The sequence below is a fragment of the Gorilla gorilla genome, chromosome 7 (genome assembly GCF_029281585.2).
Source record: "Gorilla gorilla gorilla isolate KB3781 chromosome 7, NHGRI_mGorGor1-v2.1_pri, whole genome shotgun sequence".
Classification (NCBI taxonomy): Eukaryota; Metazoa; Chordata; class Mammalia; order Primates; family Hominidae; genus Gorilla; species Gorilla gorilla.
The window spans coordinates 25,585,836-25,610,740 of record NC_073231.2 but is presented as its reverse complement, the minus strand read 5'-3'; positions in this window follow the sequence as shown (position 1 = coordinate 25,610,740).

Sequence of the window (24,905 nt, the reverse complement as noted above, 5' to 3'; positions counted from 1 at the left end):
AGGTGAGGAGGCGCTGGGAGCGGCTGCATTCTGAGAAGGGGCAGGAGCTCCCAGGGAAGAGACAGAAGGACTTCTTGGGCTGGGTCTGCCAGAGACCATAAAAACCTCAATGTATGAAATTAGCTTCATTCTGTAAAATAGTTACATCAAGGCGGCTGTCAGGAAATCAATAGCATGCTGTAATTATGTCCATAAACATGCTGAAGAAGCAGGGGAGGTCAGTGGCAAAGGAAGGGGGTGGCCACTGCAAGGCCTTCGAAGACATGAGTCATGAAGCTGTGGGCAGTGGAGCCACCCCAGAGGGAGCCAGCTCCTCTCTTCTGCCACCGATTAATCCAGGGAGAAGGAAATTCAATTTGGCATACATTTATTGAGCATTTACTTTAGTCCAGGCGCTGGGGGCAGCAGCAGTGGGCTAGGTATTGGGTTAGTGGGCCAACCCTCTTAATCCAAATCGTACTTTGCAAATATGCCAAGTGGGAAGTTACTGGAATTGACACAGCATTAGTAAATATAGAGCTTTTGGGGAACAAGAAGAGAGGAATTTTCCCACACTTCTTCATATTTGGATTTACAGATACAGCTGATTCTGCTCTGAGGATGGTGCTTGCAATTCCAGTGGCTGATATATGACCCACTTGCACTCAAAAGCTCTTCCTTTAAAATTCAAATACTATACATTTTGGAGAAGGACGGAAACTCACAATTTCTGAGCGCCCAACAGTTCTGTGCTTTACCTATATTATATCATCTTCTCAAAAATATGAGCTGGGAATTTGAATCTCCCATTTTATAGATCAAAAAACTGAGGCTCAGTATAAAGAGGTGATATTTTCAACATTATGTTGATAGTAAGTGGAAATTTATGTATGATTCATACTTTAGTCTGAATTGCTTTAATTGTCACAGTGGTGATTAGGACAAGCTCCTGGCTGATACTGATTTTGCTCAGAAAATAAGAATGTTGGCAGTAGAGGTGTTTGTGTGTCGGCTGGGACTGGAGAGAGAAGGAAGAAGGTAAATTTGAGCTGGGGAAATAGGGGAGAAGGGCAGACAGTTCTGGATGAGCCTTGGGTGAATTGGCTGGACAGGGGGCAGGAATTGTGGCAGGGGGAGGAGAGGAGGTCATCGAGAAGGGGTGCACTGGTACTATTGCCCTCCAGCCCGGGGCGGGGCAAGGGGCTCAAGACATCCACATCCAGTGTCTGACTTGGACTAGCCATGCCTGGTGAGACTTTCCTCTCACCTGTGTGATGGCCCCCTAGAGTATTCTAGACGAGACTTCTTTTCCAGAATTTCTCAGGAAATGCATGTGTTTTCCCAAATCTTGAGAAAAATCAGTTGAGAAACTGGGTAAATGGTGAAAAGCAATATAGGTCTCCTTCAAGAATGATTGAAGCTTAACAGTCAATATAAAGATGTTACTACTTTGAAAGAATCTGCTGAGATAAAGTAGAAACTCCTGACCACAGGAGTTAAAGCTCAAGGTCTCAGTTTCCAGGACTTGGACAGGAGCAGGTGGGAGAGTAGCGGTCATTCTAGCCAGGTGCTTGGAGTCTTTGACATGTGAGAAGAGTGAGTTCATTGCCCTGTCTGCTGCTAGTGGTGACTGCTTATTGCAGATAAAATAAATATTAGTAAGATGATACACATGGATAACTTTATACAGATTCTGTGGGTGGTGTTTCAGGAAATAATACATTTTGGAAGTGAAATAAGTCATTAAATTGGCAATTTCAGCATGTGAGTCTGTGTGGTGCTGTTAGGAGTGCTTGCTAGGAGATCCAAAAATTATTTCGTTACTACCCCAAAATGTTTATGGCTTGAATATTTGCTGTAAGTTACATTACAGTTATTTGCAAATGCTTTAACAGAAATGCAAAGAGAAGATTTGGATGTTGTGGGAATACTACACCATTAAAGCAGAAACTGATTTAAAAATCTAAATTAGCAGAAGCGGTAATGAATTCGAAGAAAAAACCAAAGTCAGATCAAGCAGACAAAATGCTTTAGCCATTAAAAAAGGAAATGAGCTTATGTAAAGCATCATGGACCTTAATGCCAGCTTGAAGTTGCTTTTTGACACAATCTTATCAGCTTGAAAAACGTCAGTGCAAAATGAAAGAAATTTTCTGTCCAGAATATTTGTCACACATACAAAAAGATGGAAACTTTTGGGTAGGGCAATTAATGCATTGTGTGTTTTAATATTTCATTTTGAGAATTTAAATGAGCATTTAAATATTAAATATTGTGCTGTTATTTTTAAATTTTAAGTAACTTTTATTTGGCATTCGTTTTCTGCTAATATTCCCTTCCCTTCTTTTAATGTTTTTGATCATCAAACGTCTCTATCGGGGAGAGATCATTTTTACATATTGAAGTTTATACTCTTGAATTATATTGAATTATATAATCTTGAAGTATATACTTATTGCAGTATATGAGCTTGTCATAAAATATTTTTATAATAACAATAAACCATTTATGACGATAAAAAACATTTATGATGTTTTTAATAAAAACTTCTGTGATAACCTGAAAATGATTCACTGTTTATTATATTCACTCATTATTATTTAAAAACACAGAGATGAAGTGTTATGAAAAATAGGGAATAACTAATGAATGGAGGGGACTCCCGAGAATTACCATTAATTCTGATGTCTTGTTTTTAAATTGTGCAGATTACTGTCTGTTGGGAATTAGGAAACACTACCCAGGAGACTTGGGGCACCTATACCTGTAATATTTCCCTCCTCTGCTGCTGGCCCTGACTCAAACCAACCATCACCATTGCAATATCAGAAAAGCAGACAGGCAAAGGGGAGGACTGGGCAAAGTATGAGATGCAATTTGGTGCTGCTGGCACAAGTATTTATCATTAAAAAGAGCAGTTCTGACAACGGCCTTTAGAACTGGGTCACCCTCAGAGGTCTGGCTTCATCTGGCCCGAGAGTTGCTGAGTTTCCTATAGTCAACGTGTACCTGATTCAGTTTCTCAACTTCACAGCCCCGCCTGGGGTACCCTGGGGTCGGTCAGTCCTAGGCCGACATGCTGGGTGAAGTGACATTTCTGTGGCCCCTTCCTCCTGCCATTTTTGCCGTGTCCTGGCATCTGTACATCCTCCCAGCCCCTTTTTGGAATGGGTTCCTCTTCTCTGGATCCCTGGCCTAGCTTAGCGTCCAGTTCTTGGCACTTTATTTGTTTTGTGGTCTTTTAGAAACATAATCACAACTTGGCAGGATTAATTACAAGAAGACTTTTTTTTTTTAAACCAAATACCTAATAGGATTAATAACAGCTGATAAAGGAGCATAGGCCTTACTAGCTGATAGTGTTACAACACTTAACAATTATGCTCCTATAAAACTGATAATAGCTTAACTGCTACGGGGGGTGGGGGTGTGGTGTCAGCTCCTCAATGGGGCCTTTAGAAGAATCTAAACCTGGGGATAAGTGGCAGAGACGTTAGTCACCTATTCAGGTGCCATTCCACCTTCCTCCCACTAATGGAACCTAGATCTTATTCAAGAAATGAGGGCTTCATGGAGTCCTGCCTTTTTCAGAGGAAGAAAGCTGACCAGATGAAGCCAGTCAGTGCAATCCCATTTCTTTGGCTGGGACTGATCAGGCATGAGTTGGTGGTCCTGCTGTAGTTCATGATAAGTAAACGAAGTTTACCGGGTGGGGGGTGTCCGAAACCATCTTCATTGGTCTTATAAAATGGGGATATATTTTGTTTTCCTTCTGATTCAGCTATGTGAGGAAGAGATGCCTGGAGCCATGCACTGCAGCCATTGTGTGTCCAAGAGGGGAGCTGTCACCTTGCCAGGTTGCAGAGCAGACAGTTGGGAAGAACTTGAGGCCTGAATGACCTCTTTGCATGACTTTATTGACAGCCTGGAGCTACTCCATCTCTACACAGAGACTTCTATGTTTCAGATAGCATTGAGCACTTCTGCCTGTCTCTTGCACTTGGCAGTGAAAAGCATCTCAGATATAGATAGCCTTTGCCCTACCATGAGGTGAGTTTTGTGGTATAACATGCAGAAGGACTTTTGAAAAGTTAAAAAGTCTATAAGTTGAAGCTATTTATCTTTATCCCTCCCCCCAAACACACACATAATACCAAATGGTGCAACCCTATGCCTTGAGACTGGTTAGACAGGGAAATATTGGGAGGCAGGAGATCTTACCAAGGTCTCTCAATCCACACCCCATAGCCGGCTGGCTGCTTTGACATCCTATGAGGCTGACTCAACCCTCATTGGAAAGAGTGCAGCAAGAGGAGATAGCTCGTGATGGTTGCCAGACCTGGCTTTAGGTTTATCTCTGCAAATAATTTGCCGTGAGACCCCAGACAAGTGAAGCATCCTCTCTGAGCCACAGATGCCTCTCTTAGATCCTGGAGGTCATAGCCTACGTCTCTCTCCGGATCCTTTCCAGGATCAAATAAGCAAGCACGTAGTTTTCAAACTACAATCCTGGAAAGTGATGATGATGTTCATGATAATAGTGATGAAGATGACTTTGTTCCATCTGGCTGTCAGTATAATTCTAAAAATAATAAAATTGGAGTGAGCAGCCGGTGGACAGAAAAGGGTTACAGAACAGGTGGGAAATCTGTGAACCCTGAGGTCTGAAACCTACCAGGAGGTCAATTTCCATGTAGGCGAGAGGAGCATTCAGAGAAAATGTGGGTTGCCATCTCCTTAACGCAGACACCATGAGCCTCCCGGGAGTCGATCTGTGCCTTCCTTATTCTGTTCTGACACATTTAGAAGAGTTTCCATTCAAATGGGCTTTCTCCATTTCTGAGCCTCACTTTCCTGGGGCCGCCTGTGTGCCATGTGCAGCCAAGCACTGAGCTCCGGCAGTGTCTTCTTTTACTGCGTTCTCTGAGAACACCCAGACGTGGCAATTCTTTTCTTACAAATGGACCTCTTTACACAAAATTAATGAGTTTGTTTATGGACATAAATCAACATCTTGTAAATTGAGTCATATCGCAAGTGCAGCAGGAGAGCTGTTTAGCTATAGGAATCCTGTGAGGACTTCTTAGGTACATCAGCTGAGTGGGTGAAGAATAAAGGTTTGAGTCTGGCTGAATCTGATCCTCCAATAGAGTGTGCTGTCTATCCACAACTTTCTCCTCTCTTTCACCTTTGTGATCCTTCCCTCACCACCCCTGGGTGTTCTATGCATAGGCACACTGGTTCCTTATCATGTGGGATGTGGCCACATTCCAGCCTGGTGAACTCTTACTTAAACGTCAAGGTCCGTTCCAATTGTCCCCTTCCTTTAACTGTCCCCTGCTTTCCCTGCAGCTTTACTTGACTATTCCATTATTAATAAATTGGTTTATCTTGATACCTGGATAATTTTAAGTGTGTCTTCACCATAGCACTCACTGCATTTGTAGAGGTATTTGTTCACTTGTCTGTCTCCCTCTGTTAAAGTATGAGTTTCCGAAGGGCGGGGATCATGTCTTAAGCATCTTTATTATCACCTGCACTGGCACAATGCCCTGAATACAGAAAAAGTAATCAATAAACGTTTGTTGAATTAAATTGAATTTGTAAATTAGACTTGCTTAAGGGAGAGCACACCTGTATTCATTTCACAAAAGAATTCTTGGCTATATAAATTATTTTGCTAAAGAATCTCTTGAAAGGGTAAGCCCCCTGGTGTATGTGCAATAAGATGCAATTTCAAATAGGCCACTTTCCACATCAGGTGTTGCAGGAGTACATTTCCTGCTTAAAGTGGGACGCCCACGTTCACATCCTCAGCCTGCAATCAGCACGTTGTTCACAAGGGACATTGATAGTTCATAGAATGATAGTTTTTTTTTTCTTCAATCTCTGAGGAAAATCCCTGGGGGCATCCAGGGTACTGCCTGAGCTTCTGAAATGACCCTGCAGTCTGCTGAAGACATAGGGAGACAGCGTGAAGGCCAGTTCTCTCAAGGAGGAGCACTCATCTGGGTTCCCATCTCCCATTAGGCTTCATAATAGTCCATTTCAGTTCCGCCCAGGAATCGCCCATCTGTCATCACTCATTAAAGGTGTTTGTAAGGAATTGCAAAATATTGAAGCTGATGCTTTTTTTGGCACTAATATTGCTATTAATATTGATATCCTTGTAATGCCAATGTCATATTAATCGTGCTTCTTGCAGGCTCCTTCGACGTTGTTCTCTTCTCCACTTTAATGTTTTCTAGTCTTGCCCTGCAGCTTATTTTTAAGGATTTAAAAAAGTTATTGATCACACAATAAAAGGGAGCAAGAAATCAAACCTGGCCTTTACATGGCTCTAACACAGTGTGTGTTGGAATGGGCATTCTTTAAATGCTGTGGGATAGCTTCCTTCTTTGAGCAAGATGGGCATGGTGGATCTTTAATCACTCATTTACCCCTGGAAATGTCTTGAATGCCGTCTGTCTCTCAGGTACCATGGGAGGTGCTGGAGCCCCAGAAGGGAAGAGTCAGGGTCCTGCCCTCAGATGGTCATAGTCTGGCAGGAGACACACACTCAGGAAATAGCTCAGCAGTGAGAGGTGCTTCGAGGGGATGCTGTCTTGGTCTGTTTGTGTTGCTATGAAGGAATACTTGAGGCTGGGTAATTGATAAAGGAAAGAGGTTTATTTGGTTCATGATCTTGCAGGGTATACAAGATGCATGGCTCCAGCATCTGCTTCTGGTGGGGGCTTCAGACTGCTTCCACTCAAGGTGGGAGGTGAAGGGGTGCTGGTGTGTGCAGAGATCACATGGAGAGAGAGGAAGCAAGAGAGAACAAGAAGGGGAGTGCAAAGATTTTATTTATTTATTTTTTGAGATGGAGTTTTGCTCTTGTTGCCCAGGCTGGAGTGCAATGGTGCTATCTCGGCTCACCGCAACCTCTGCCTCCCAGGTTCAAGCAGTTCTCCTGCCTCAGCCTCCCGAGTAGCTGGGATTACAGGCATGCACCACCATGCCCAGCTAATTTTTTGTATTTTTAGTAGAGACAGGCTTTCTCCATGTTGAGGCTGGTCTCGAACTCCTGACCTCAGGTGATCTGCCCGCCTCAGCCTCCCAAAGTGCTAGGATTACAGGCGTGAGCCACCGTGCCCGGCTGCAAGGATCTTTTTAACAATCAGCCCTTTTAACAACCAATAATAGAGCAGAACTCGCTTCCCTGGCCCCCTCCTGCCTCAGGGAGGGCATTAATCTATTCATGAGGGATCCACTCTTATGACCTGAACACCTATCATTAGGCCTCACATCTAACACTGGAGACCAAATTTCAACATTGGATTTGGAGGGGACAAACCATATAGATGTAAAAGCAGCATCAAGAAGGCCGCCTCTCCTGGCCTGATACAGGAGGCTCAGGAGAGCCTCCCTGGCGTTGCTGACAGCAGAGATGCGTTTTGCTTTAAGCTGAATTTTGTTCCCCCTCATGTTTCTATGTCGGAGTCTTAACCTCCAGTACCTTGGAATGTGACTGTATTTGAGGACAGGGTCTTTAAAGGATGACTAAGTTAAAATACGGCCACTGTGCTGGGCCCTATGCAATAGGACTGGTGTCTTTATAAGAAGAGGAGAGCAGGACAGGGACATGCACAGAGGGATGACCATGGAATACATATCTACACCCCAAAGGGGGAGGGCTCAGATAACAACAACCTTGCCAACACCCTAATCTGAACTTCCAGCCTCCAGAATTGTGAGAAAATAAATAGATGTTGTTGAAGCCCCCAGTCCATGGTACTTTGTTATGGCAGCCTTAGTAGACTCATCTAGGCCTAAGGCAGACCCAAGTAGAGAACATCCACTAGGCTGTCCAGATCCTGGGATGATTTGGGAATTAGAACACATGGAGAGCATCTGGAACCTCTAAGGTGAATGTGGGAGAGCATATTAAGTGAGAAGAGGAGATGGGAACATGAACACGTTTTGAGAACAGGACTTCCCAGTCTTCTTTCTCTTTGCAAAACCCAGGCAAGGTATATAAACAGTCAAGGCTGGGCATGTTGGCTCACGCCTGTCATCCCAGCACTTAGGGAGGCCGAGGCAGGTGGATCACTTGAGGTCAGGAGTTCAAGACTAGCCTGGCCAATATGGTGAAATTCCACGTCTACTAAAAATACCAAAAAAAAAAAAAAAATTAGCTAGGCATGGTGGCACACAACTATAATCCCAGCTACTTGGGAGGCTGAGGCAGGAGAATTGCTTGAACCCAGGAGGCAGAGTTTGCAGTGAGCCCAGATCTTGCCACTGCACTCCAGCCTGTGCGACAGAGTAAGACTCCATCTCAAAACAACAACAACAAAAAGTCAAAAACTACTTTTAGAAGAAAAGTGTTGATAGTTCCAATTATTTGTGAGTAGCTTTGTGTTTATAAAGTACCTCCCTGTGTTTATCACATTCACCCTACACTTGGTGTACATAGAGATGTATTATTTGTCACTCACATTTTATGAATGAGGAAACTTAAATTCAGAGGAGGCCCTTTGAGGCCCAGGTCCTCCTCACTGCAAAATTGTCTGTAGGAACAATTTCTGGTTGTGGGCCAGCAAGGGGCTAGGCCTGTGTGCATCAGATGACAGTGGAAGGAGCTACCTCTCCCCAAACTCTGCTGCTTCTGGCTTCCCTATGCAGGGTGTGTGCACCCCGGCCTCCTGTAGGAACCTGAGCCTTTATTTTGCATAGAAGTGTTTAACGGCTGACTTGCTCCATTGTTTCATGCAAGGGTGGGATTTTGTTTTGTTTCCTTTATTTTTGTAGACAAGAGTCTCGCTCTGTCACCCAGGCTAGAGTGCAGTGGTGTGATCATAGGTCCCTGCAGCCTTGAACTCCTCAGCTCAACTGATCCTCCCATCTTAGCCTCCTGAGTAGCTGGGACCACAGGCAAGTGCCGCCATGCCTGGCTAATTTTTTTTTTTTTTTAAGAGATGAGGGTCTTACTATGTTGCCCAGGTTGGTCTTGAACTCCTAGGCTCAAGTGATCCTCCTGCTTCAGTCTCCCAAAATACTGGGGTTACTGTTTTCCTTGTTCCAGCAGGTTCTTCTTTTTCCCAGCCACCCCATTTTAAGCTCTGACATCCCTCAAATGTGCCCTACATCCTCCCCAGCCAGGCCTTGGTCTTCTGCTCCTGGACATCCCGGCCTTCACTGACCACCGTCTGAACAGGTCCGAGCCCTGCTCCACCCTGTGCTTTGCTTGAGCTGCTCCCCCAGGCTCCAGCCAAAGCCAGTGGAGTCTTCCTCTGCTCAGCCTTTGCTTACTTGAGAAAGGGAAGGGGGAGGCACAGAGCAAAAGAAAAACTTCTGCAGCTTCAAGTTCAGACCCATGTCTCTACCCACAGAGCCGCTGCTGGTATTCCTCCCGAGCATCCCGAAGGCAAATGTAACTTGCTTCCTTGAAAATAAATTTTCTTGATAGACTACCCAGTCTAGGCTATGTGAGGAATTCTCCCTCTAGTCTAGGGGAAAAAAAACAGTGACTGCGTCCCTATTCCTTGAGAAATAATAACCTTGACCTTGTTTTGCTAAAGGCATGTTCTCCTTTTATCCTGGCCTGGATTTCACCACAAAACGTTCTTGCGTTAACCCTGGGGATGAACGTACCATGTGTGGAGATTTTCTCTGACCCTCAGATTTCTCTCCTGATAATGGAAGAGGAGATTTATATGTCCCTCTACCAACCCTCCATGGGGGCCTTATCCAAAAACCCCACTTCTCTCAATGAGCCTTGCAGTGAACACTCTGGATGGGGCAGGGCTCAGATATCCCCTTCATTTCACAAATGAGGGATTCCAGGCCTGGCCTGGGGAGGAAAACATGGCTGGCACTGCACTGGCTCTTCCGATGCAGTGACTGGCTGGGAGACGCAGGGGTCAAGGTCAAAGCAGGAGCTAGATGTGCGGCCCTGACTCTCCAGCGAGCACACTCTATGTCCTTCCCTAGGGCTTGCATGGGAATCTGCCCTCCCTGCCAGGCCTCCTGCTGCCACCTGCATCTCTAAGACCCAGGGCACCACCTCAGGGGCCCGGTGAGGCATTCTCTTTGATCCATGATCCTCTGCCCTCCTGGTTCTCCCTCTTGGTTCCTGTGGGAGCAGCCCTATCTGGCCAGCCCAGCTGGAGTCCGTTTCATGTCCTGCAGCCCCTCAGGATGAAGAGTTTACATTGGTGTCTGGCTTCTTACTTCTCCGTGTCACATGGGGGAGGCAGGGCTGGAATTTCTCCCTCCACCAGGCAAATGGGGAAACAGAGATGCATGGGCTCTTGGTTTGTAAGGTCACAGCTTGCACCTTGGATAGGTTCCCGTGTTCTCTCATTTACACCTCCAGGTCTCTTGTCTAGGAACTGTGTGGTGTGGCCAACCTGAGCCCCACACCCCAGCACTTACAGCTGTACCTGTCCCCAGCTCCTCCAGCTGGGCAGCTTCTCCTTGTTTCTTGGTGGCTGGGGGGCAGTTTCTGCTGAGCAGATGGCAGTCAGTGCCCCCTCATCCCTGCTCTCTCTTCCCTGCTGGGGAGATGAGGCTGCGATTCTCCTTCTAGCTGTTGTACTCAACTCTCTGCTTTCCCAATCTGATGGGCGGGTGGAAGACATTTTCCAGCTGGTGCCATTGGTGCGGGTGCTGAGCGAGCAACTGCAGGTTTGATTTGCAGCCCTCTCCACAGCCTGCGTGAGAGGGCCTCTCCCCTTCTCCTGCCCTTTGGGGAAGGCTTGAGCCTGTGTGTCACTGTGTCTCCAGGCCTGTGTGTGTGGCCAGACTCTTTGCTTTGATCCCACTTCAGACTTCAGCTTTATTATTTTTCCAAGCACACTGATTATCCCCCTAATCATGCCAGGAAATGAAAAGCCACAGCAGCTTTCAGCTCAGTGGCCCTGTAGATCTCTGTTGTATTATGAATGTGAAAGTTGATTGAACCAGGGAAACAATTTGAAAGCAGAATTTCCAGAGTGACCTTCATAAGAGGAAGCCTCATCCAAGGTCTAGGGCAGCTCAGGCTGGCTGTGAGTGAGGAGCCACAATGGATGAGGGATTGCAGCATCTTGGCCCTGCCCAGCCTCTGCGGGTCTGGGTGGCACAGAATGAACCAGCTGGACCAGCCTCAAGACTCTGTCAGCCCAGATCTGGGTGCACAGAAGAGGAAACAGGTTGATTCTACAAAGACCAGCCCCAGAGTTCCGACCTCTGCAGGTTTAGGGGCTCCCTGCTTTGGCTCTGGCCTCCTCCCTCACCTGCCTGGTGATTCACATTTCTCCATAGCTGCTTTCCTCCTTCCTCAGGGTGGGGACTTCCTCTTATTCACATGTGTGTCCTAGATACGTGGTCTCTAGCACAACATAGGGGCTCCACACTTTTGCTGAACAGATGTCACCATTATAAGTCCAATAATGATGATGAAGTGGAGAATGTGTAAATAACATTGACTGTGTTCTGGATGTTTTAAATATCACTATGAATTTAATCTTCATCATCAATTTTATGGGAACCTAGGTTTGTTGTTTCTCTAGCCCCTCCTTTTTCAAAGTCTAGTGATATCTCAACTCTATCTTAACCAAGATCTAATTGCAGGGCAAATGAGGGATCTTGAATTTGCAGCAACAATCTCTGCCTGGGATTAAGTGCCGATTTCCCTTCTTTTCTTGTCTCGCCTTCCTCTCTGTTCCAACTTCCCTTCTTTCCCCTCCCCTTGCATCTCCAGCCTGCTCTGCGGTTTGCCTCCATTCCTGATCCCCTAACAGCGGGTACTGGCTCAAGAGCTGCAGCGACTCCCCTGTCTCCGTGAGCCCCCAAGCCCGCGCACACTGCTTCACGGCTTTCTCTGCTCTTTGTCACCCACCAGCGATACCTTTAATTTCATCATTTACCTCCTGCCTTCCCAATTGAATGTCATGAATATTGTTTTCGTTGATAGCCTGCTCATTTTAAAAAGGTGTATTTGCTATTCTGTGGGCTGGAGATGTCATGGCCCAGGTGCACATAAAGAAAACAGCTTCTAAAATAAACATCATAAAGGCTATCCTTCCTCCCCAAGGCACTGGGGCTGCCAGGCAGAAATGGATGTGCACACCTCCCTGAGGGGCAAGGAGCAGGCCTTGAAGCAACTGTCGGGTTCACCGGGGATGGTCTAGAAGAGCTCACATAACCAGGCTTCCTCAAGGTGTCTTCCCAGCTATACAGCAGTTGCTTATTCAACAAACACATATTGAGCATGCATTGTATACAAGGCTCTCTAGAGCCAACAGAAAAGAGAGTCCTAACCCTCAGGGTGCTGAGGATGTGGCTGGGAGAACAGGGAACATGATGACAGTTTTGACCTGCCAGGTGCTGGTCTGACTGCTTTATAGAGAGTCATTGACTGAGTCCTTGTAACAACCTAGCAGCTGGATAGCATTAGTATCATCCTTCCCATTGTACAGATGAAAAGACAGGTCTAGCAAGGGTAAGCAAATTGCCCAAGGGTGCAAAGCCATTAAATGGCACAGCCAGGACCAAAATCCAGCCAGTGTGAAGCTAACTACACTCTGCCTCCTAGGTTATCCTGCCCCTGTGTGTGCTGCAGTGTGATGCTGGAAAAATACTAGCACCTGGGGGCGTTGGAGGAACATACACATATAAGGTGCAGTGAGAGTTCCTAAGAAAAGAGCTCTTCTGGGCTTGGGGAGGGCAGAAGAGGCTTCCTGGGGAAGATGGCACTGGATCTTTATGGAGGAGCAGGATTTGAAATGGTAGAGGAGAGAGGTAAGGGGAGGCAGGAAGAAGGAAAATATCAGGACATGGTTTCAGAGAGAGCATGCAATGGCAAGCGTGTGTGTGTGTGTGTGTGTGTGTGCGTGTGTGCGCGCGCATGTGTGTGCCTGTGTGCTGCCTGCTGGAAGTACAAGGGAAGGACAAAGATGCCATCCATCCAGTGTGTCCACTGGCATTTTATTGGTTGGAGGTCTGGGATGTGCAGAATCTTATTTGGTGAATCAGAGCTGCGCATACTGGGGCAGAGAGACTGGGGGGCAGCGATTCCCCTTCAGCCCCACTGCAGACTTGTTGTGTGTTTCTGTTCCCCACCCCCTGCCCCCGCCCAGCTGCCTTTCTAAGCGTAAGCTGCTTGCCTGGTGCAGACTGCCATTCTCAGTTTTCTTCAGCTGTCACGGTATTAAGTGTAAAACAACAACTACATATATTTATTTTATGTTATTTACAAACTGGAATGTTCAGCAGGAAAACAAATTGAGATTTCTGGGCAAAGAGGCAGCATCTGATGTTGGAGTGAGATTTCTCTCGATTCTGATTCACTTGCTCTGTGGCTGTGGGTGCCTTTGGAGGAGCCCAGAGGGGCTCTGCCTGGGGCAGGAGGGAAGGCTGTGAGGGACGGAGGGTGGCAGATGGAGACAGAGGTGGGTGGTGATGCCTTCAGTGTGGACTTTGCAGGATCCAACCACCTGGGTCAGGGACATACCATAGGTCCAGTTAGCAAACAGGGATGAACACTGATGATGCCCCTGTTGGTGGGTCTGGAATGTGCCATCTACTCTGCAGTACCTGCGTGTGTGTGCTTGCTCTTTGGTGCCTACTCTTGCCATTTTTTCCTGAGGGATTCTGACCTCCCTTCTTCGCGTGTATCAAGCAGAGTTCTCATTTTCCAAGTCTTTTTTGGTAGCTGTGGCCCCTTTCCCTGAGACAGGTCATTTCCCATTTTGTTGATACAAAATCGTGTTACCGAAATCCCAGAATCAAGGTATCCATCTCCCCCATTCAGCAGTTGCTTATTTGTCCTGGGTTCTAAGCTCTCTTTGAGGGACCGTGAGCCATGACGTTGATCTCTACTCAAGTTCCCCCCTCCAAGGCCTCTTCTCTCCCAGGACTGGGCTCTCGACCTCTGCTCATCCACTCAGCAAATCTAGAACTTTGTGGAGTTCCTGGATGAGAAACCCTCTATTTCGTCTTGGAATTGAAGCAGAAAGAATGGACAGGTTTCAGCAGCCACATAGCCACCCTGAAGGAAGACTTTCTGGGCATGACCCCCAGACCATCATTCCCAAACCTGGACATGAGGAGGAGCAGGGTCCTGGTGCTGCCGCCCAAGCCTCTGGATGCATCTGGTGTGAAGCTAATCAATCCTCAGACCTCTCCATTGGGCGAGGTGATAGGTTCTATTTTTCTCCTTTCTGTCACGGTTTGTGACTTGCATCTGTGAAAGAGTTCTGAAGGCTGCAAAGCTGACCACTGCTAGATGAATTGGACAGCAGAGTGGGGAGGAGGAAGGTGGCATAAAAGGAGGCCTGGAGGACAGGCCAGCCTGAGGCTGCTAACTAAGGTGGAGGGCAGCCCCATGCCTGGACCCCTCACTATACTCTTTGTGATTTAGAGAAGGAGAGAGGAGAAAGCTGGTGTGAACCCGACTCCTCATTTTATGTCTATGAAAGTTGAGGTCCCGGGAGGAGCATGATTGATCCAGGACCACATAGTGGGTTGGTGGAGTATTCTTTATTCTAACCTGATAGTTCCAGGATACAGAGCTGTTGGGTCGGGAAACCCACTGATGTGGTCATTTTTCTTGGAAGAAGCAGGCAGTAGGAAGGGAGACAGTGCTGGGAGTGGGGTTGGGGCAGTGGTTGAAGCCTGGAAAAGGAGAACTCAACATTTTCCAGGGTCCTAAATCAAAAGGTGCCCCTGCAGAGATTTACTTTTAAAACCAGCCACTGCCACCTCTATTTTTATCCTGTCACATTACTGCTGGCCCCATCTGGAGCTGGTCCGCTCCTCCTGGACACTCATCCTTCCCTCAGAGCTGAGAGGAAAGGAGCTTCATTAGCGGCTGGGCGTGAGGGTGGCCCTGGCTGTGGCTCTGGGAGGAAATTGGCTGTGGTTTGGTGGCCAGGGAGGGCAGTGCCAGGCATGAGTGGGTCATCAGAGAGGGAGCAACTTGCACAACCTGAATGGCAATACCAAGCTTTGCTGAGATCAATACCAGGGTCATTCTCTCAGCATCACTCCCTAAGAAGGCAGTTTCCTCCATCCATGGTCTACATTGTCTCTCTGATCCTCTGAAGAAAATGATCAAAGATATAAATACATACACATATGCCCCCTACATACACACAGGCACGCAAGCCACACAGACATGCATATATATACACACATGCATGTGCACACACATACACAGACACATGCACACATGCATGCATGTACACATACACATATGCACCTCTGCATGTATATACACATATGCATTCATGTATGCATGCACACACTATACACATGCATGCATATATATACAGATACATGCATATACACAAACCCACACACATGCATATACACACATACATACAGAGAAGGGTGGGAAAACTCAACCTGAGGGCTGCCTTTTCTCTTCCCTCTCCCTCTAGGGAGCCCTCTCACAGGAATGAGTTACTGAGAGCCCCAGAGACCTGCTCAGCCAGGGCTCTGCCATGTGTACAGGAGGTTGGCAATTCATTCCTCCTGATGTTTCCAAACCTCTCCTGTTCAGTGTTTAGTGAAACGTTTTCTTTGCAGAACACCTTTCTATTTGCAGAGAGGAGGAATGAGTCCATGTGTCTGAAAGCCATGAGGAAGTTGAGGGGCACAGTTGTGGCTCTGCTACTCTTGCACCTTGGCCAAGTCACTGTCCTTCTCCAGGCCTCGGGTTTCTTATCAACAAACACTGGCTCTGCTGTGCTCGGTCGATCTTTAAAATTCTTGGCTTTGACTTCCTAGTCTCTTCTCTTGGTACTGAGTTGATTTTCACAGCCGGGCTCCTCCCAGTGGCTCTCCTGGTCATCTGGCTGGCCTCAGCACTGCTGAAGGAATGCCCTCCCCGGAGGTCTCAGGTGCATGGGGACTGGTAGCTGAGTGCTGACAGCTGCTCAGGGCATACCTGACAGGACGCTTTGCCAAGAGAAGAGTCCTTCAGGCCTGAGCCGTGACCGTGCAGGCTGAGGGTCCCTGGGGGGAGTGGGTGGAGGGGTTGCCTGGAGTCATTGAGATGGACAGAGCAGAAGCAGCTGCCTCTGGAGTGGGGGCTTGTGAGTGGGTATGTGTGTTGATGAGGGTGAGGGGCAGAGAGTGTCCAACTTCATTGCTTCTGATTCTGAATCTTGCATAAATAAAATTCAGAATATTTCAAGTTAATGTTGTAAGTTGTCACATACAAAGGTTGTCAGATCTGAACTTTCTTTTGCAGCAACAGTAGCACGTGAGTATGTACACAGTTTTAATCTCCTCTCTCAAAAAGTTATTCACTCCTAAAAGTGGAGGCCAAGTTGGTGATAAATTGCTGACTCCTTCGACATGAATATTGTTCAATTATTCACAGATGTGTTTGGCCTGACAAAAGCCTCTGCTTCAGCACATTCCATGGGTAACCGAAGGCATTCATGCTAATGTAGAATCAGCTATCATTAGCACAGACTTTCCGCAGCTTTCAACCACTCCAGCGTCGTCTTTCTTCACTCTATCATTTTCTCTTATGATTTAATTAGTGTGAGGCTGGAATCCTGGGCTCTTAATTTACCCAGGAAGTTGAACAAACTGAATTCTGCCACCTGCTGAATTTCCCAAGTGGGGCTGTCTGCTGTGTTCTTCACCCGCTAAGCGACAGGGTGGGACATTGGCTTTGAAGGTCTCCCACACCCAGCCTTTGGGGTGAACAGCTTGGCCGTGGTAGGATTCGGGATTTGGAACATAGGCTGCTTGCCCTAGGGTGTGGGCTTCAACCCTTCAATTTCCAGTTGGACTGATCTAAGGGATAGTTTTCTACCACCTGGAAGGCCCATCTGCCTTCATCCTCCTAGCCTGGGTTGTCCAGTGATCTCTTATCTAAAGAGGGGCAGGTGCCTTAGAGACCACCAAGAGCAATGGTTTTCAAGCTTTCTGTTGTTGGCAGTGGAATGCTTTTCAAATGCAGTCTTGTGCAGGATGCCACCTGTCCATGAGAGACGTGCAAAGTCACTCTGGTGGAAACAGGGGCAGAGCCACATGCTCACTTTTCTCCCCAGACACCCAAGACCCTCTCAGGAATCCCATCCTGAAATCCCTGATCAATCAAAGTGCAACTGAGAGAGGCTGCGACTTGGCCAAGGTCAGACAGCAGCTGCTGTCAGAGCTGCACCAGGTTGCAAGCAGCTCGAGAGACTTCTCAATATTCTGTTCACTCAGCCCCTTCTTCCCCAGCTTTTCCCAAATGCCACCTTCTTCATTAAGCCTTTCTCGATACCTACAACTTGTTCTGCTCATTTTTTATTCAACAAGTATTTATTGAGCTATATGCTGGGCACTGTTTTATGTGCAGAAGAAGCAGCAGGAAACAAATCAGGTGAAAATCTTTGCTCTTCTGAAGCTTATATTCTAATGGGGAGAGAGAAACAATAAAGAAATGAATAATTAGATTATTTAGTGTATTAGGTAAGTATTTGCTGAAAAAGCAAGTCAGGGAAAGGAATGCCAGAGAATGGGGCTTGTAATTTGAAATAGGTGCTCTCTTATGTAACATCATATACATTTCTGTTAATTAGGATTAGAGACAAGTTCTGTTTAGAAATAACTCCAAGAACAGTTTTTATATTTTATTTTCACATTGGAAATCGGTCAGATTTGCTTCAGCCTCAAAGATTGTGTTTATGTAAAATTAAATGAGCACTGGCAGTGAGCTTCACCTTTTTTTTTTTTTTTTTTTTTTTTTTAAATGGGAAATGGGTTAAAGAGGAGAGGAGTAATATATGGCCAAAGAGATAATAGGACCAAATCACTCAGGACCATACAGGTCATTGTAAGAAACCTGGTCTTGCACTTGGGTGAATAGGGAAGCTGCTTTATTGTTCTGAACCAAGGGATCACATGATCTGACTTGGTTTTTTTGTTTTGTTTTGTTTTAATTTTTTGTTTTTTAGATGGAGTCTTGCTCTGTGGCCAGGCTAGAGTGCAGTGGTGCAATCTTGGTTCACTGCAACCTTCAACTCCTTTGTTCAAGTGATTCTCCTGCGTCAGCCTCCACGTCCAGCTAATTTTTGTATTTTTAGGAGAGACAGGGTTTCACCATGTTGACCAGGCTGGTCTCGATCTCCTGACCTCGTAATCCACCTGCCTCAGCCTCCCAAAGTGCTGGGATTACAGGCGCGAGCCACTGCGCTTGGCCTTGGGTTTTAAAGGGATTCCATCTACTGCCGTGTTGAAAATTATAGGGGTGCAAGGGTGGAGTCAGGGAGACTAGTAAGGACGCAGTGGCTGTAATCTAGGTGAGAGATGATCATAATGTACACCTGTGTGGTAGTAAAAGTGGTGAGGAGTGTTTGTATTCTGAATTTATTTTGAGGCTAGAGTCAACAAAATCATCTAAAGGATTGGTTGTGAGGTGAGAGAGCAAAAGAACTGTCAAGGATGATTATAATGGTTTTAGCCTGAGGAAACAGAAAGATGTCATGACCCGAGATGGGGAAGACTAACGAAGGAGCAGGTTTAGGATCAGAGACTCAGTTTTGGAAAAGTTAACTTTAGGTGTTTGTTAGATGTGATGTGAAGATTCTTCTGTTCAGCGGTGAAGCTTCCAACCTTTTAACCCCCAAAACATTATCACAGTTTCCCAGAGGTACTTAATCATTTTCTATGCAGGCTTACAATTATGTATGCACGTGTCTGACTATTGTTAGGACAATATAAGCATCCTGGGGTCAGGGACCTTGTTCATCCTGGTATCCTCCAGTGCTTTAGCACAGGGCTGGGCAGATGGTTTGTGCTTAATAAGTGCTTGTTGTTATGAATTCCGCAAACATTTTGGAAAAGTTAGAGAGTTAGAAGAGCAGTATGATATAGCTTAATATCCCCCAAATTGTTTTCTTCTGAACATCGATCCCTTGAGATGTTCAATTATGAAACAGATCTCATAGTTAAATACATTTGGGAAATCCTATATTCTATACCCCTCTCTTTGAGCATCACATATCACAGTTCTTCCACACTAAAAGGGATTCAAAGAATCTTCCCAAATGTACTTTACTCTGTTCAAATCAATGTCTCCCAATCATATCTGACTACTTAACTTTTCTTCAAATTACACTGTGATACCTTCTGTAACTAGGGTTCTATATGAACACACCATGTTGGGTGATGAAAATGTTGAGATCTGTTAGACAAAAAGAGTGCTGGCATTAGGAATCTGAAGACATAGGCTCAAACACCACAATGTGATCTTGGACAAATATCGTCAGCTGTCTGGGTTCAGTTTCCTCATCTAAGAGAATGAAACTGGTTGATTTATATGGCTATGGCTCTAATGTGAAACATGCACATTTTATACATGCCTTTCATTTATGGTTCTCCCTGTGGCAGGGCTGGGCTTTAGGATGTTAGTTTAGACACTGTGGTTTTTATTTAGTATCCTGTTTCTTCGTACTGCTCACCCGAATGTCCTCTGAGTGTTCCTAGGGAAACTCCTGTTATCCCCTAGCCAACTAACCCCCCAATCCCTGACATTGATATGTGTCTCTCTCTTTAATTTCTATCCCTACCACTTTCCCTCTCTAGATAATGGGTTAGTCTCCAGAGCTCTCCTGCCTTCCCCTTGTCTCCCACAACCCTACATTTTCCAGTCTGGCCAAATGACAGCTAGCTAGTGTCTGCTGGGTTATCAGGACACAATGGCTAGTATATTTCTCCTCCCTGGTAACTCCAATTTTGGCAGGCCCCTCTGCAGGTTAGTGCCTGGGTCCAAAGAAGTATGCATCTGATGGTAAGAATCTCAAGATTATGAGGCAGCTCTTACACAAGTGTGTCTTGCAATCCTTCATACCACACTAGAAAGAATATTAACTTCTTCATTTACGTGTAGGAGTCTTCTTGGTATGTTCAGAAATCTCGCAAATGAAGTCTATGGAGAGCAAGAACAGATAAAAAAATGTTCAGATGAACCCCCCATTAAGTACAGCTAACCAATATATGTGGGATTTAAAATATGAGTCTTTTAGAAGTGTGGCTAAGCTAGGGCAAAGTAAGTGATTTCCATAGAGGCTAGCATTTGTCCTTTGTGTCTTAAGTGTTACACATATAGGACATAGAGAAAAGGGCGACAATCTAAACAAAGTGAAAATACTCATGCATAAAGCTGAGGTCCTTCAGTGAGCAACCTGAAAAAGTTACCCACCCTACAGAGGGAGAAAATGAGAAAACATAACTGTTGGCTTTAGGTAGAACAGAGTAAAAGAACATTTCTCCCCTGAGAACTTTTATCCACAAGCCTTCCCTCATGCTTTCATGCATATTTGGTGGTCTGTATTTGTTACATGTGTGACCTGAAAAATTATGTGCTGAAAATTTAGTTTTAAGTTTGGTAATGCCCCTGGATATTTTGAAAAAAAAAAAATAAACACTCTTTGGAGGAAAACTCTAACCACAGGCTTGGAAAACTCCCACAGATAAAGATCCTAGGAACATAAGCTCACAATGAGAAAATGATAAATACATGAGGACACAAACCACCCTTAGTGAGAGTCAGCAGAAACAACCAACTGTACAATCAGAACCATGACTGCAGACGTTGGAACTAGCAGAAAGAGAATTCAATGCAAAGATGTTGAAGGAGTAAAAGAAGGGATTAAAACCCCTCAAGAGATTATACAAATTGATCAGGCAGGATTGAAAAGTAGCCAAATAGAACTTCTAAAAATAAGAAATGATTACAAATGAAGTTAAAATCTAGCGGACAGTTGAAGACAAGATTAGTGAAGTGAAAGATAGATCTGAAAAAGACCTGCAAAAGATGTTGAGAGTCATGGATGGTAGAATGAGAGAATCCAGGATCTCTATCACTGGAATAGAAAAAGGGGAAAAAGAAGAGAAGAGATGCTACTCTGAGATATATAATGATTGATAATTTTTCTAATTTGATAAAAGATACCAAAGCCTACATTGAGTAAATCCACACACAGATACACCACAGTGAAACTACAGGACATCAGAGACAGAGCTCTGAAAGGCAGCCAGGAAGAAAAGACAAATTACCCTAAAGGAATGAAAATTCGGTTGTGATAACTTCTCAATGCCAACAATGAAACTCTGAACTTAGGGAAATGAGATTTTCACACTTTAGAGAGAATATGACTGTCAACATAATGAGATATAGGAGGCAGGACTACTCCAGAGGTGGGGCTTGGACACTGGACCAAACTGAGGACTAGCTAAAATGGGTCCAGGGCTGAAGTAGCTTTCCATAAGACATGCCCATCAGTGTGCCATGTCCGTTTACCATTGCCATGGCAACATCTAGAAGTTACCATGGCACCCCACCTGTTTCCATGGCAATGACCATGGCAACCCAAAAGTTGTGACCCTTCTCCTAGAAATTTATTCATAAACTGACCCTTAATTTGCATTTAATTAAAAGTGGGTATAAATATGAGTGCAGACCTGCCTCTGAGCTGCTACTCTAGGCATACTGCCTGTGGGGAGCCCTGCTCCACAAGGAGTAGTCCCTCTGCTGTTGCTGTGCACTACTGCTTCAATAAAAGTTGCTAACACCACCAGCTCACCCTTGAATTCTTTCTTGGGTGAAGCCCAGAACCCTTCTGGGCTAAGCCCCAGTTTTGGGGCTTACCTGTCCTGCATCAATAGGACCCTATATCAAATGAAACTCCTTTCATGAACGAGGACAACAAAAAGAAATTTTCAGACAACCAGGCACGGGGAGCATTTTTTGACAGCAGCCTTCTCTAAAGGAACAGCCAAGGATTTTTAATTTAGGAAGAAGGAAAATGATTTCAAAAGGAGGGTCTAAAATGCTAGTTAGACGGGTGAGCAAAGAAAATAATAGATGGGTAAATTGAAACAAACATTGACTGTATTAAACAATATTAATGTACCTAATTTGTGGAGTAAAATAGAACCATAATCCTGGACACTTACAAATAAGTCAGGATGGGAGTGGATGAATTTAAAGCATTCTGTGATCCCTGTTTTTCTGAGAGAAGAGTAAAGATGATTTATGTAGCAGACAGCCCTGTCCTCTTTCTCCTCATTTGCAGCTGTGGTAGATACTAATATGTGACCTTGAACTCATGCTGAAAGCATGCAACCTGGACGCACCACGCTCCTTTCCTCTTCATGCTGAAAAGCCTTCTCCAAAGCCATGGGAGACCAACAGGCCCTTGTGCAAGTGCAGAATAGAGGTTTGGGGGATTATTGACCCTGTGGGGACCCCCAACTAATGAGGAATGGGAAGTGATAGATAACTGCTTGTACTTCCACATGGATAATTCTAGAAGTCATTCATTCAGATGGGAAATTCTAGAAGTCATTTTTCATGTTTCTCAGAAAACCTGGCAGAATTCTGTCATGGCAGAAAACCTACCATTGCTCACAGTAGTGACCTTGATAATGACCCTTGCTAAGGGTTTTTCCTCTTCTTCCCACCATTCTCTCACTCCTTTGCTTTTTTGGTTGCCTGCCAAATATATTATCTGCCTTTAAGCCCTTGTATTAGATTCTGTTAATCAGGGAGCCCAAACTATGACAATTAACTTTTCACTTTAGTAACTGTTAAACTTAAGCATAAAAATAAAGTGAATAACTTCCAAAACCAGTATAAGAAAAACTGGAATGGAAGGAGAATTAAATTAATCTAAAAGAAGGAAATGGTTTTTAAAAGTTGAAAATAAGATGGTAGAAGTAAACTCAAATGTATGAGAAATTGAAGGTCATATGAAAGGGCCAAATACTCTGTTCAAAGGTAAAGAATGCCAAACTGGATTTAAAAAGCATAACAAAACAGAAATCCAGATATATGCTGTTTACAAAATACATATCAAAATCCAAGAATAGAGAAAGATTGAAATTAAAGGATAGGAAAAAATCATAACTAGATAAAAGCTAAAGGAAAGCTAGTATAGTACATAAATCTCATATATAATAGCCTTTAAGGCCAAAAATATTTTTGGAGATAAAAAGCTCACTACAAATTAATAGAGTTTCAATATATACCAATTCTAAATTTGAATATACTTAACAATATAGCTTCAAAATATATAAAGCAAAAACTGATGCATCTATAAGGACAAATTGACAAATTTACAACCTAAGTGGGAGATTTTAGCATCCTGCTCTCAATGAGTGACCCAGTGATTTTTTTTTTTGATGTAGTCAAGCAGATCAGACAATGGCAGAGAAGATTTGAAAAACACATTTAACAAGTTTGACTTAAGAAATGTGTACAGAACATGCACAAACAATTGTAGAGTACATATTCTTTTCAGGTGCACATAGAGCATTTATAATAATTGATCAAGTACGAGGCTGTCTGCCTTTTAATGAATATAGTCTTATAAACGACATTCTTAGGCAACAACAAAATTATGTTATAAATGACTAAAAATGAAGAAAACAGAAATGAAAGAAGCTTTATAGTGAATATGTAATAAAAACATCATTGTGACAATCTTATAAATCAAATCTTGTGAGGGTTCAGCTTAATTGGTACCTACAAATAAAATTATGGCTTTAAATGATTATATTGTAAAGAAGAGGGGCTGAAAAGAAGTGAGTTAAGCATCTTACCTTAAACAGTAGAAAGTAATAATAGAAAATACTCAAGGAAAGAAGTTAGGAAGTAGTAAAGACAAGGTCAGAAATTACAAAAATGAAAAACAGAGTCAATAGAAGGGAGCAATAGATAAAACTTGCTTCTTTGAAAATCATAATGAAATTGGCATATCTCTGCAAGTCTGATAAGGATTTAATGAGAAAAAACAAGTAAATAGCAATTAGGATGAAAGAGACATAACTATGCACTGAGGCAGCAGAGATTAAAAAGTAATTAAAATAAAAACTCCATAACTTAAAAATTCAGACAATATGAATACATTCTTAGGAAAATAAAAATCCCTAAAATTGAATAAGAAATGATTTTATAGCCTTTAAGGTACTGATTCAATATTTTAAAACATCTCTTCAAAGAAGATACCAGGTACAGAGTTCTAAATATTAGGTAAGCTTTTAGGGAACAAATAATTCCAAACTTACATAATATTTCAGAAAGTCAAAAAGAGGCCAGTGTATCTTCAAAATGAAAATTTAACAAAGTCAGTACAAGAAAGGGAAGTTACAGGGCAATTTAACAGTTTATTATTGATTAAACATCTGAAACAAAATATTAGCAAATTGAATCTAAAATCAATGATAATATACTATGACCAAGTTCATATGATTACAGGAATATAACATTAGTCCAACGTTTAATAGATAAATATTATTTGTCACAATAGTTAATTAAATAATATTTTTTATGATAAAAATTTTTAGCAAACTCAAAATAGAAGAAGAAACTTCTTAGCCTCATACACTATTCTATCTGAAATCTATAGCCAAAATTTTATTCAGTGGTTAAATATAAAATTATCTCTATTTAAAGTTAGGAACAAGAAAGGATTCTTGCCACTATAATTTGTATTCAACAATATACTGGCAGTATTAGCCAATGCAATAAGACAAGAAAAAAAATCAAATATTCAAGAAGTAGAGTGGATGAAATCGTATTATTAGCAGATAATCTACTAAAATGCTCAAAATAATGTACAAGAATCCTGAGAATTAATAAGATAATCTAACCAGTTTTCAGGTTTTGATTAATATAATTGTCAATTGTCCATGTATACTGACACATGTATAAATCAGCTACATGCATAAATGCAATTTAAAATGCTATTTGTGGGAGGAAAATAAAATGTAATGTATCTAGAGATGATAAAAGCAAAGACTTATATAGTACTTACCATGGGCTATGCACTATTCAAAACACTTTACATATAAATAAAATAGTTTAGAATAGTACATGGCTCATGATAAGTGCCATATAAAGTCTTTGCTTTTATTATCCTAGATATATTTTGTTTATCACTATGTTA